Source organism: Petaurus breviceps, unplaced genomic scaffold, assembly GCF_028583685.1.
Source record: "Petaurus breviceps papuanus isolate PSGF00001 unplaced genomic scaffold, PetGlider_PUasm1.0 90762, whole genome shotgun sequence".
NCBI classification, from domain to species: domain Eukaryota; kingdom Metazoa; phylum Chordata; class Mammalia; order Diprotodontia; family Petauridae; genus Petaurus; species Petaurus breviceps.
In genome coordinates, this window is record NW_027187339.1 from 7,164,553 (window position 1) to 7,175,846 (window position 11,294).

The 11,294-nt window shown below is 45.0% G+C and overlaps 1 protein-coding gene across 10 annotated transcripts in view; it reads left to right on the plus strand.

The window, feature by feature from the left end:
- The window catches only part of ZMIZ1 (zinc finger MIZ-type containing 1), a 445,041-nt gene that overhangs the window by 114,155 nt on the left and 319,592 nt on the right, over positions 1-11,294 (plus strand). For 9 of the 10 annotated variants that reach the window (XM_069068340.1, XM_069068335.1, XM_069068338.1 and 6 more), the window contains exon 3: positions 2,513-2,620. The exons of the other annotated variant lie outside the window; for it this stretch is intronic. The gene's annotated coding sequence lies outside the window, so the exon portion shown is untranslated. The remainder of the gene's footprint in view (positions 1-2,512; positions 2,621-11,294) is intronic. 10 annotated transcript variants of the gene reach the window in all.

Consider the following 11,294-nt stretch of genomic DNA (forward strand, 5'->3'; position numbering starts at 1 on the left):
TCACCCACCTATGACCTGCCTGGACCTGAGTGCCTGGGGATCAGAGCCGGCCCTGAATCATATCCTCTTTGGCTCTACTTGCTGGCCTCTTGCTTCCTCTCCCCCTCCCCCTGACCCATCACCACCCCCTGCCCCTAAATTCACTTGGCGATGTCACCTCCTTTCTATTCACAAGCTCACATTCCAGTCAGTGTTTCTGCTCTGGAGAATCATGAAGGCATTCCTGCTCCCCTCCCCCCTTGCCCTTTGCTCCCAGCACACACAAAGCTAGGGCTCTGCCTGCCCACCCCTCCTTTCTCTGGCCCCCTCCTTCACTCCACTCCCATCCCACCCCACCCCCTTTTCTTGTTCTCTCTGCCTCCTCCCTCTCCAGCTCCATCAATGAGGAGATCCCAGTGCCTTAAGAGCTGATCCAGCCTAGGTAGTAGGTTTTAGACTTTTTAGAATTTCTGTGCCTGTTCCATACAGGTAACCCCATTCCTGTTGGGGCTTTGACTGTGAATTTAGGAAACCTCTAATTGGTTTGAATAATTGGCCAGTTTTCTCAGATTTTAGGTGATTCTGGGAATCCCATCCATCCCCCTCTCCACCCCCTTTTCAGATTCTTTGTTTTTTTTTTTTTTTTTTTTAATGGCTCTTGCTTTACAAAGCATGAAGAGGGAAGGATTTTTTTCTTTCTGTCCAGGGTTTTTTTTTTGGGGGGGGGAATGGAGAGGGGCCAGTCCTCAATCAAAAGCCACCTAAATATCCCCCTTTATTACACTGGTCTGGTTTTATTAACCAGAGCCTTGTGGACTCTGACTAACAGGCAGTGACTGATGTGTGAGGTCCCCAAGGAACAAGAATTTCATGGCATTTAGGTTGATCCAGACGAAGGAGGATCATTCCTGCCCAGCCTCCTTCAGGGAGCCCTTCGTCCCCATCTAAGGGGTGACCTAGAGAAAGGAGCCAAAGCGGGAAACGTTGAGGGAGTTCTCACTGGGAACCTCAGGTGAGGAGACAAGAGAGGGATACAGACCACAGACATCTTGGGCACCTTGCTAGAAAGAACCTGCTTATGAAACACCATTGGGGGATAGTTTGGATACTGGCTGCCTAGACTAGTTTCAAGGTTTCAGGGGGATCAAATTAGAAGAACAATTTTATTTCACCACAGTTTTTAAAAATTGCATAGCACATTTGTGTGTAGATGTGTGTGTGAGTGCAGGTGTGTCTTGGGTAGTGGCATGTGGTGGCATTTGCAGACTTCCTCTGTGTAAGGATACAGCATCCCCCAAAGTCCTACTGGCCTGTCAGAGCTCCCACAGGAGATCCTGGGGCACTAGCTTGTTTGTACCAATCAGTAAGCATTTTACCAGTCAGGCACTAAGGATAAAGACAAAAGCAAAGCAGTTCCTACTCTCAGGAGGCTTCCATTTGGATGGGGTTGACCACATGTATGTGTGGAGGAACATAGAAAACACGTACAAGGTCTAGGGCAGAGGCACCTGAGGTGCTGTGGTGGGGGTAGGGAGAGACACCAGGAAATACCTCTTTTGTTCCCTGTTTCCTGCCTTCACCTCTTGATATCCCAACTAGGTTGTCTCTCTCTTTAGGCCTCGACTGTGTCTCCTCTTCCTTGGAACTCCACAATCTGGAGGGCACTTACTAAAAGGTTATTGCCTTGACTTGAGGTCCTGTGGGTTCACCAGGGCAGGCAAAGGCTGGCCAGTTGGAAAGGGTGGGGGGTTAGTTCTGCTTACAGAGAGAGGTAGAGGGCCCCCTAAACCAAGGAGATAAAATGACAATTGTTTGGCCTGCAATCTGGTAACTACTTCATAATGAGGAAAGAATTCCTCCAGAGGAGGAAGGCGGGCAGGGGTTAAAGTGCAACCCTGGAAGTGGCTGCTGGGGCCATGGCGGTCCGAGATAATTCCCAGAAGGCAGACAGGGCGCTACTGAGCGAGATGAGGTACACAGCAAGGGCTTTGTACATGCAGCTAAAAATACCCCCGGACAACCTCTCCCTTTCACTGGCTATCGGCTTCACAGGCAGGAGATTACTTTCGGCTTTTTCTCACCACCACCACCCCCCTTCCCACAACAAAAGAAAACAACCCCCAGTGTAAAACACCTACCCCCCACTCCTATTCCAAGAAACAGAGTTCCACAAACCCTAGAAAAAGCTGGCAGCCTGGGCATAGGGGCCTGGGGGTGGCAGAGACAGACCTGGCCAGCTCTGATCATTCCTCCTGGTTTGGGACCAGGAGGGAGAGCTTGGGGAATCCAGGAAACTAGAGTACTTAAGTGGACAGCCAAGATTAGCTGTGCCTAGGGACAGCAGGGAGTCGAGGGGGTGACCTCCCGCTGCTCCCTGTCTGCCTGGGGAGAGGCTACCAGAGCTCGGCCTGGAGTCTGGACCACAGGCCCGCCCGCCTGCCCTCCCACTTGCGTGCAGATCCCAGCTTGCCCTTCTGTGCCCAATGCTCCAGCCTCGCTCATGGCATGTGTTTTTCCCCCCCTTTCTCCACAGAGAAGGAGGAGACGCATTCACAGGGTGAGATCGGCGGCTTGCCAATGGTGTCTGGAGAGTGACTCAGAAGACAGGGAGCCCGTTTATAAACACCAAGGCCCTGAGAAGGTAAAAGCACACAGACAAGAAGCTGGGGGTGGGAGGGAGAGGGAGAGAGAGACAAAGGCAGAGAGAGAGAGAGAGACACACACACACACACACACACACACACACACAGAGGAAGAGAGAGAGAACCAGCTTCCCTCTCAGGGTATCCCCAAAGCACCAAGATCACTTTGTGCCCTGGGGCACAGATGTATCTGTCTCTTGTTATTGACCTGTAGGGGGGAGGAAGGAAGGAGGTGCCACCAAGGCAGGGCCTACAGCTGCCAGACTGGCAAGACCATCATTCTCTCTGCCATGCTTTAGGAGGAAGGGAAGGGTTTTGTTTTTTTTTTTTTTAAAGATCTCCATTGCTTTGTTGTTCAGCTAGGCCCTGAACTGGGTGTTTTCAGGTGGAGGGAGGTGCCTCATCTGTACAAACCAGGAACTAGGTGGGGGAGGTGGCCAGTGCCCCAAGGGAAGGAGCTGGGATGGACAAGTTCCTTCTTTCCATTCCTTTCTTCTGGTGTGAGGTTCTTAACTGTTTTGTTGTTTTGTTTTGGTATCATGGGCCCCTTGGAAATGGTCCAGTGAAACTTACAGACCCATTTCAAAGTAATATTTTAAAATACATAAACTACAGAGAATTACAAGGGACCCCAATTATTCTGAAATACTGTTATCAGAATTAAAACATCTACAAAAATCCCAGACCTCAGGTTAAGCACCCCTGTTCTAGGGAACTAACAGTTTCACTATCTCTCTTGTTGGGGGTCTTTTGGGCCATAGTTTCAGTGGGCTAATAACCACTTGTAGCTACAACTGGTAGAGTTCAAGCTTCTCAGTAATTGACTTGGTTTAAGTTATTCGAGGGTTCTTTGCAGGGCATTCTTCATCAACATTGATGGATCACTTAGGCTGCCAGGTCAATCAGACCAGAAAGGAGTTATTTTCCCGGTGTGTACCCCCAGCTCTGGAGGGAGATCACCACGCCAATCTGGACAGCTCTCAACTTGTTCAAAAACCCTTTGCATATATATTCTGGTCTGATCCTTATAGTGCATTATGTATATGCATGTATGTGTAATATGTGTGTACACAATGCTTATGCGTGTGTGTATATATAATACATGCACTTATAAACATATACATAAAATGAGGCTTGTTAGATAGCCCTGTAATAGATAAACATAGCACTGGTGCGGCTGAGGCTGTTATCCAGGCCTCCTGACTCCAGTCTCAGGTCTTTCTCACCCGGAATTCTTACTCTGTGAAAACTTATCCTTGCTGCTCTCCAGAAGCCCACCCCAGCATGATTCTATCCTCAGGCTGTGTGGAGAAAATGGAAAGGGTGGGGGTGAGAAAGAGCGCTGACCCAAAGCTGCTGGATCCCTGACAAGAATTTGGAGACTTTTTGTTAGAGGGGGGAAGGGGTCGGCCGCGTAGATCTCCCACAGAGCACAGACTTGTCTTTATTTTCTGGTCTGTTAAAACCTTTTTTGGAGTGCCCCCTGTGTGCTTACCACTGTTCTGGGCTTTGTGGGAGAAGAGGGTCAGACAAAGTGTTTGGCCCCTGCCCTCAAAGAGCTTACAGTTGGAGGAGACAAGATATGGCCAGCTCTGTCATCTTGTCTGGAAGAGGGTTTTTAGCATCTTTCATCTTGGGCCCTGAGTGTAAAACTTGGAGCTTTTGCTAGAGGTTGGAGAGTCTAATCTGGGCTGAATTGCAAAGAAAAACTTCCCCTTGATTACCCCTTATGTGAAAGGGAGTCCTTATCCTTCAGGGGAGAATTAGACTAGGTGACTTTGCATGTCCAGTGCTGATCGCTTCTGATATTCTGGGGAGGGGGTCTGATTTTATGAAAATAATGTATAACTAAGGACTAGATTTGATGGGCAGTGCAAAGCCTAAGGGCTTTGCGGGGGAGAGGTGAAGAAGAGAATGGCCAGAGAAAGCTTCCTGGAAGAGCCTGGGCTACGATTGGTACTTGAAGGGCAAGTAGGATTTGTATAGACAGGCAGGTAAGTCCTGAGATCCTCTGTGTGTGTATGTGTGTGTGTACACACATATATACCATACATATAGATATATAGATTATTTCTATATGCACATGTGTGTATATATACACTGTACTTTTAATGTATGTATATATAGTATGTTTATTTTATGTGTTTCTTATCTATTTCTATATTCCAGGCTGTGTATATGTATATATGTGTTTTGTACACACACATGTACAGACATGTTTGTTTACATGCGTACACAAATATAAACACATGTGTATGCATACACCGTGGTGTGTGTACATATATATACATCACACCCACAGATATATAGGCTATGTATATATGCACATGTGTGTATATATACTATACTTTTAATGTATGTGTATATTTTAACCATGTGTTTAATTTAATTTATTATATATTTATGTGTTCCAGACTGTATGTATGCACATATGTATATGTAGATATAGGATGTGTTTTGTGCGCACATATATACAGATACATGTTCTCACCTGTATACAAATATAAACATGTGTGTATACACATACCACAATGTCTGTACACATATGTATACCATGTGTGCATATATAGACTATGTATATATGCACATATGTGTGTACACACACTGTGCTTTTAATGTATGTATATATAGTGTAATCATTTTATGTGTTTAATTTAATTTGTTATATATCCCAGGCTTTGTATATGTATATATGCATTTTGTGTACACACACATATACAGACATATGTTTGCACGTGTGTATAAATACAAACACATGTGTGTATACAGACACTGTAGTGTCTGTACACAATATGCACCATACATGTAGATATATAGACTATGTAAATATGCATTGTGCTTGTATATATACTCACACTGTACTTTTAATGTATGCATATATAATTTAATTATCTTATATATTTAATTAATTACATATTTATATGTTCCAGGCTGTGTATGTGTGTTTCGTGTACACACACATATACATCTACACATGCACATGAATATAAACGTATATATGCATACATACACTGGTGGGGGGGTGTGTCAAAAGAGACTAGAATCTTGAGCCATCTAGATCACCTCCCTAGAGACTAAGAGCAGGATTGACTACCCAGGGATTCGTGTGGTATCATGGAGAGGAGTCAGTAAGAGCTGGATTCAAATCTTGCCAGAGTTAGGATCAGCTGTCACTAATCTGTGGCAGGTGACTTAATCTTTGTGTGCCTTGCCCCTTGAGGTCACTTCTAGATGAGATCTGTCATCCTGGGATCCTTTGTTCTGGGGCTGGAGTAGGGAAGCAGTGAATGGGCATGGGGGACATGAGTTGACATCTTTTACCATGGGTGTGGATGGGTGAGTTCTGATGAGGTCTGGGCTCCTTCTGGGTGGTCTACCTAGGGTCTCCCCATTTGGGGTTGGTGACTGTTCCCTGACAAATCCTCTGAGTTGGGGGAATGAGCTCAGTCTGACATGGGAGTCATGTCAGATAAGGTGTAGGGCGTTTATCCTGGGAGATGCTGTTCTGAGCCCAGCTGACTTCGCTTACCCTTTTAGGAGGTCGAATTTTCCCTGAAGGGCTCAGCTGTAGTCACCTCTGCTGGTTCTTGCTCTCCCCCCCTCCCCTTATTACCACCTCTGCCTTCCAATAAACCTGGATCAGCTTGGGGCCTGGAATATATGGTTGTTTTGTCCAGCAGATCTCACAGCCTGTGTTTGGCTTGGCCACGCCAGAGCTGGTCATGGTGGGGAGGAGTTCCCCTGTGGCTCTCAGCAATGGGGGAAGGAATGGGTTGGGAGGAGTGGGGGGCTGTGGAATTTGAAAGCCAGAGTGGAGGACAACTCCTCAGACCTTTGGAATGATGATTTGGGTGATTAGGGTAAGAGTTGATGTATATTTTTTCTGGCTTCCAGCTTTCCACAGTCTCTCCCTCCATCCTGTTTGTACATCCAACCCATTTTAAACAGTGACAGGATTTCTCCAGCCTTCAGCTTTGCTGGCTCAGGGTGACCAACAAGCGGATTCTGTCTCCTTCCTACCCAGATCTTCAGCTCTGCTGTCTGCTTCGTGGCCCTTAAACTCCTTGTACAGCTGGGCGTGTGAGGGTTGAGATGCTGATCTGTGTACAGGCTTGTCCATGGACAAGAGTATCCTCTTCCCTCTCTCTGCTCAGGGCAGCAAGCATCTATCTCTGAGATAGTGGCTGAGGCCAAGGGCTCTCCTGTCTTAGGACTGTGAATCCCAGATTTGCAGCTAAGAGAGTGATGTGGAAAGTTGAAACTGTGATTGAGATTGAGAGCTAAAAGCTACCTTAAAAGTCAACTAGTTTCATCCTCATCATTATACCGATCATGAAACTGAGGCCCACAGCATATATAGAAGGGTGAGATCAAGCTCCTTCTGAATTCTGTTCCCCCTGCCTCTTCTTGGCAGTGTAGTGCACTTTGAATCAAGAAGACCTGAGTTCAAAACACTTGCTAAGCTGTGTGGCTCTGGGCAAGTCACTTAGCCATTCTGTGTCAATTTCCTCAGCTGTAAAATAGGGAGAATCATAGCACCTACCTCCCAGGCTTGTGAGGCAGTGTGATACACACCTACACACACACAGCTGCATATATACACATTTACATAGTACATACATATTATGTATATATTATTATTCTATATTACATATAGTCTTATTATTCATCTTTACTTCTTTGGGATAAGCAAGCAAACACTTCTTTGTGTTCAGAGATATCTGGGATCCTGGATGAGACAGTGTGAGGAAGGTCTGGGCAGGAGAAGGTTGGGAGGATATACGGAGGATATGGGTCATCCAGGATCCCAGATATCTCTGAACACAAAGAAGAAGTATAAGGGTGTTTTGTTTTTCAAACCTTCTCGCGGTATCCAAAAGTATGTGGGCTTCTCCATGGGGGGGGGGGGGGGTGGGGGGATGGGGGCTGGTAGGATTGCCTGGGGGTGGGGGCACACATTTTCCCTCTGGTCTGATACTCTCACTGGCCTTGTAAGTATTATAGGGATGGGAATAGGGACTGGACTTGTGATTTTATTAGGGCAGGGAGTTTCCCAAGGAGGGAACTCCCTCCATCAATTCAGGTAGGCACCTTCCCTGCCTAACTGACTGAGTTCCTTAAATTCTCAGACTTAGTAAGAACTAGGTGCCAGAACTCAAATGGGGGCCTCCTGACCCCAGGTCCTATCCCCTTTGCATAATATATTATGCTGTCTGACTCCAAAAAAAAAAGTAAGGGAGGAAGAGAAGAATGTTGCAGCTCCTGACGTCTGAATTCCCCTGGCTTTTCATTACAAGGAAAAGGTAAAAACCTTTCAGAGCTGTTAAGTAAAAGTCAAAGCTGTCTGTCAATTTAGACCAAACGAGATCTTTGGGTTTCTGGGTCTTGTCTCTCTCTTTCCTGCTTTTTCTGTTACTTTCTTTAGTAAATGACTCTATTTGCAAGTCCATGGAGATGCTTTTGCCCTACTGCTTCTTCTCTTTTCACTGCCTATGACGAGAGCTGAGCTCCTGGAAGGGCTTCCCAGGTGTCTTTAGTGACCCAGGGAGAGAGTGAAATCAGCTAGTACCATAGGAAGAATTTTTTTTTTTTAAACGAGGGAGTCCTTTTTCTTGTTTATTCTTGGGAGAAAGTAATCATCATCACCATTCATCACAGTTTGGGCATTTTGGGGGGGCTTTGGGAGGGGAGACCTGGGCCTAGCAGATTTTGAAATTTGATAAGATTTGGCTTTGCACAGTGTAGGGCCGACCGAATTGCTTGTGCTCAATGAATGCTAGAAGAAGCAAAAGGTAGCTACCGATAAATAGTCCAAAGATGATGTCCAGGCTGTTCCCTGGAAGGGCGCCTACTCCCTCTCCTTTGATTCCTTTTTATTTTACCCACCATTGAGGCCCCAGAATATGAGAATTTGAATGAATGAATGAGCTCAGGCTGGGATCTGGAGGCCTTTCACAGGGATCCCTTAGGATTCTTTTTGAGAATGATACTTCAGATACATAATATAAAATACAAAGTATTACAAAGGAAATGAATCATATTGAAATAGTTACAAAATATTTTAAAATTCTGATACAATAATGTATCTATCCACCCATCTAATAACTCCAGTAAATTTGAAGTAGAAATGAACATTCAAGCCATTTGCAACAATGATAATATAATACGGAAATTTCTGCGATTTCTATTGGTGACCAAGTCACAGATATTGCTATTATCACTGTTGTTTGGTGCCTACATTCATAATCCAAGGAAATATTACGTTTCAGGTAGAGGTTCATGAAAATAAGTCTATCATTTTTTCTCATTCAAGTTCCATGGACCCCAGGTTAAAACCTCCTGGTTTAGGCCAACTGCCTCATTTTATCCCTAGGGATACTGATTAGAGATTAAGTGATTTACAAAGGTGGTAGGAAGATAGAATGTTCTAGAAGAGAGACTGACCTGTGGTGGCCTGCAGAGACAAGCACCCTGGCTTTATCTGTGCTATTCCTAACCTGGTGCTGAGTCCTTGAACTTAGAGAGAGAAGGAGAATCCCTTAGAGAGACCTGCTAATGCTGGCTTGCCATACCAGACCCAGGGTGGGGCTGGGCCAAAGGTAGAGAAGCAGGCCACAGTTCTTGCTCTTTTTACCTGGGCTGGGTTCTTCTCCCTGTCTCTGAACTGATGGAATTGACTGTACTGTTTTTTTGGTTTGAGTTTTTGAACATCCCTGCAGGGTAGAGTGAGAAGCCTTTTAGACATTGTGTGACCTCGGAGGGGTGGGCTGGTGCCAGGAAATAAGCTATCCCATGCTGTGGGCAATCTAATTAGATCACTAGGCCTATAATAACAGTAATCCATGGCATTTATACTTAGACTTTTCATAAATGGCTTTCCATCCATTATCTCATTTAAATCCTTAAGTGACCCCTGTGAGTTAGGGAAGGTGAGAGATATTATCCTTTTGTGTACTTATTAACTGAAAGAAGAAGAAACTGGAACCCGGAGGTAAAAAACAGCCAACCTCTGTTCACATAGGAAGAATTAGAATCTGGATCCTTTGGCTGTTGAACCAGTTGTTCTTCCACTACTCTGTACTGTTTTTCTTTTGCAACACACACACACATATACAGTACATACAGTTATATGTGTACACACAGATAAATATACATATTCACACAAATATATAGTCTGTATATATACACATAGGTATGTGTGTATATATGTGTGTACATGCATACACATGCCCACACATACACACACAGTTCTGGCATTGTCTACCACGCCCCCCCCCTCCCCCCCCATCCAGTGTCTGACCTGACCTGGCGCATCACACTTCCTCGTGTCATATCTGTCCCAGATATTGAATTGCCTAAATACACACTTATTAACGAACAGCGATTGCCTCGATGAGGATGGCTGCTAGGAACCATTGGCAATTGCTGTTATTAAAAACACTAAGTTTCTCATTAGAACAACTCTATTGTAAGTATTGTTTAAATATAGATTACTAATGAAATGCCTCTTCATTGCTTTCCCAGTGAATACTTTGAGTGTAAAGTTAATTTGCAGTGTTATGTAAATTCTGTTTAACTTCAATCAAGTTTTTAATTATGTTTTTACCGCAGTAATTCCCATTTGATTTGTCATCTCCTGTTAGGTATTTAACGTTTTGTAGGCGGGTTTCTCTCTCTCTCTCTCTTTCTGTCTCTCTCTTTTCAAGTCTCTCCCCATTTCTATAGCCATCTCTTTCTCATTTGTGTATATGTTTCTTTTCCTTCCTTCCTTCCTTCCTGCCTTCCTCTCTTCCATCCTCACTTTCCCCTCTTGCCCTCTCTTCTTTGCTTGCCTCATCTCTTTCCTGCCCTTGGAATCCCCCCCCCCCCAAAAAAAGTGAAGCTATTAGAGAGAAGATAGTTTGAAGTTCCTTTCTTTTAATTCCCCAGGAAAAAGGAAGGACTCAGTAGGAAGGTGGTTGGGGTGGGCATCTCAGTGGAGGAAACCTCCTGGGAGCTGAGCCCAGAGTAAGTGAGCTGGCATCTTTTGTGAGCTTTTGTTGGTGAATTCTGTCCTCCCAGGACTGAAGGGGGAAAGAGCAATGCACAGTGGAAACTAAAGAAGCAAAGGGAGTTCCTGTGGTTCTAGAGACAACATAGGAGAGAAGGTTGGAAGTGGATAGAGGTACTGACCTTGGCGTCAGAAGACGCAGGTTCAAATTCTGGCTCTGGCTTTTATTACCTGTGTGATCTTGGGCAAGACAATTTACCTCTGTAGTTCTCAGTTTCTTCATCTGTAGAATAAAGGAGTCAGAGTGACTGACCTCTCAAGTCCCTTCCTGCTCTAAATCTGTGGTCCTGTTAATGGCCAGTGGACCTCTTTCCTTCCTCTCTTCCTCCCTCCCTCCTTCCTCCTTTCTTTCTTTCTTTCTCTCTCTTTCTGTCTTTCTTTCTCTCTTTTTCTCTCTTCTTCTTTCTCTCTCTCTCTCTTCCTCTCTCTTTCTTTCTTTTTCTTTCTCTCTCTCTCTTTCTCTCTCTCTTTCTCTCTTTCTTTCTTCCTTTCTTCTTCCCTTTCTGTCTTTTTCTTTCTCTTTCTTCCCTCCTTCCTTCCCTTTTCTTTCCTCCCTCCTTCCTTTCTTCCTCTCTCCCTTCCTTCCTTCCTTCCTTCCTTCCTTCCTTCCTTCCTTCCTTCCT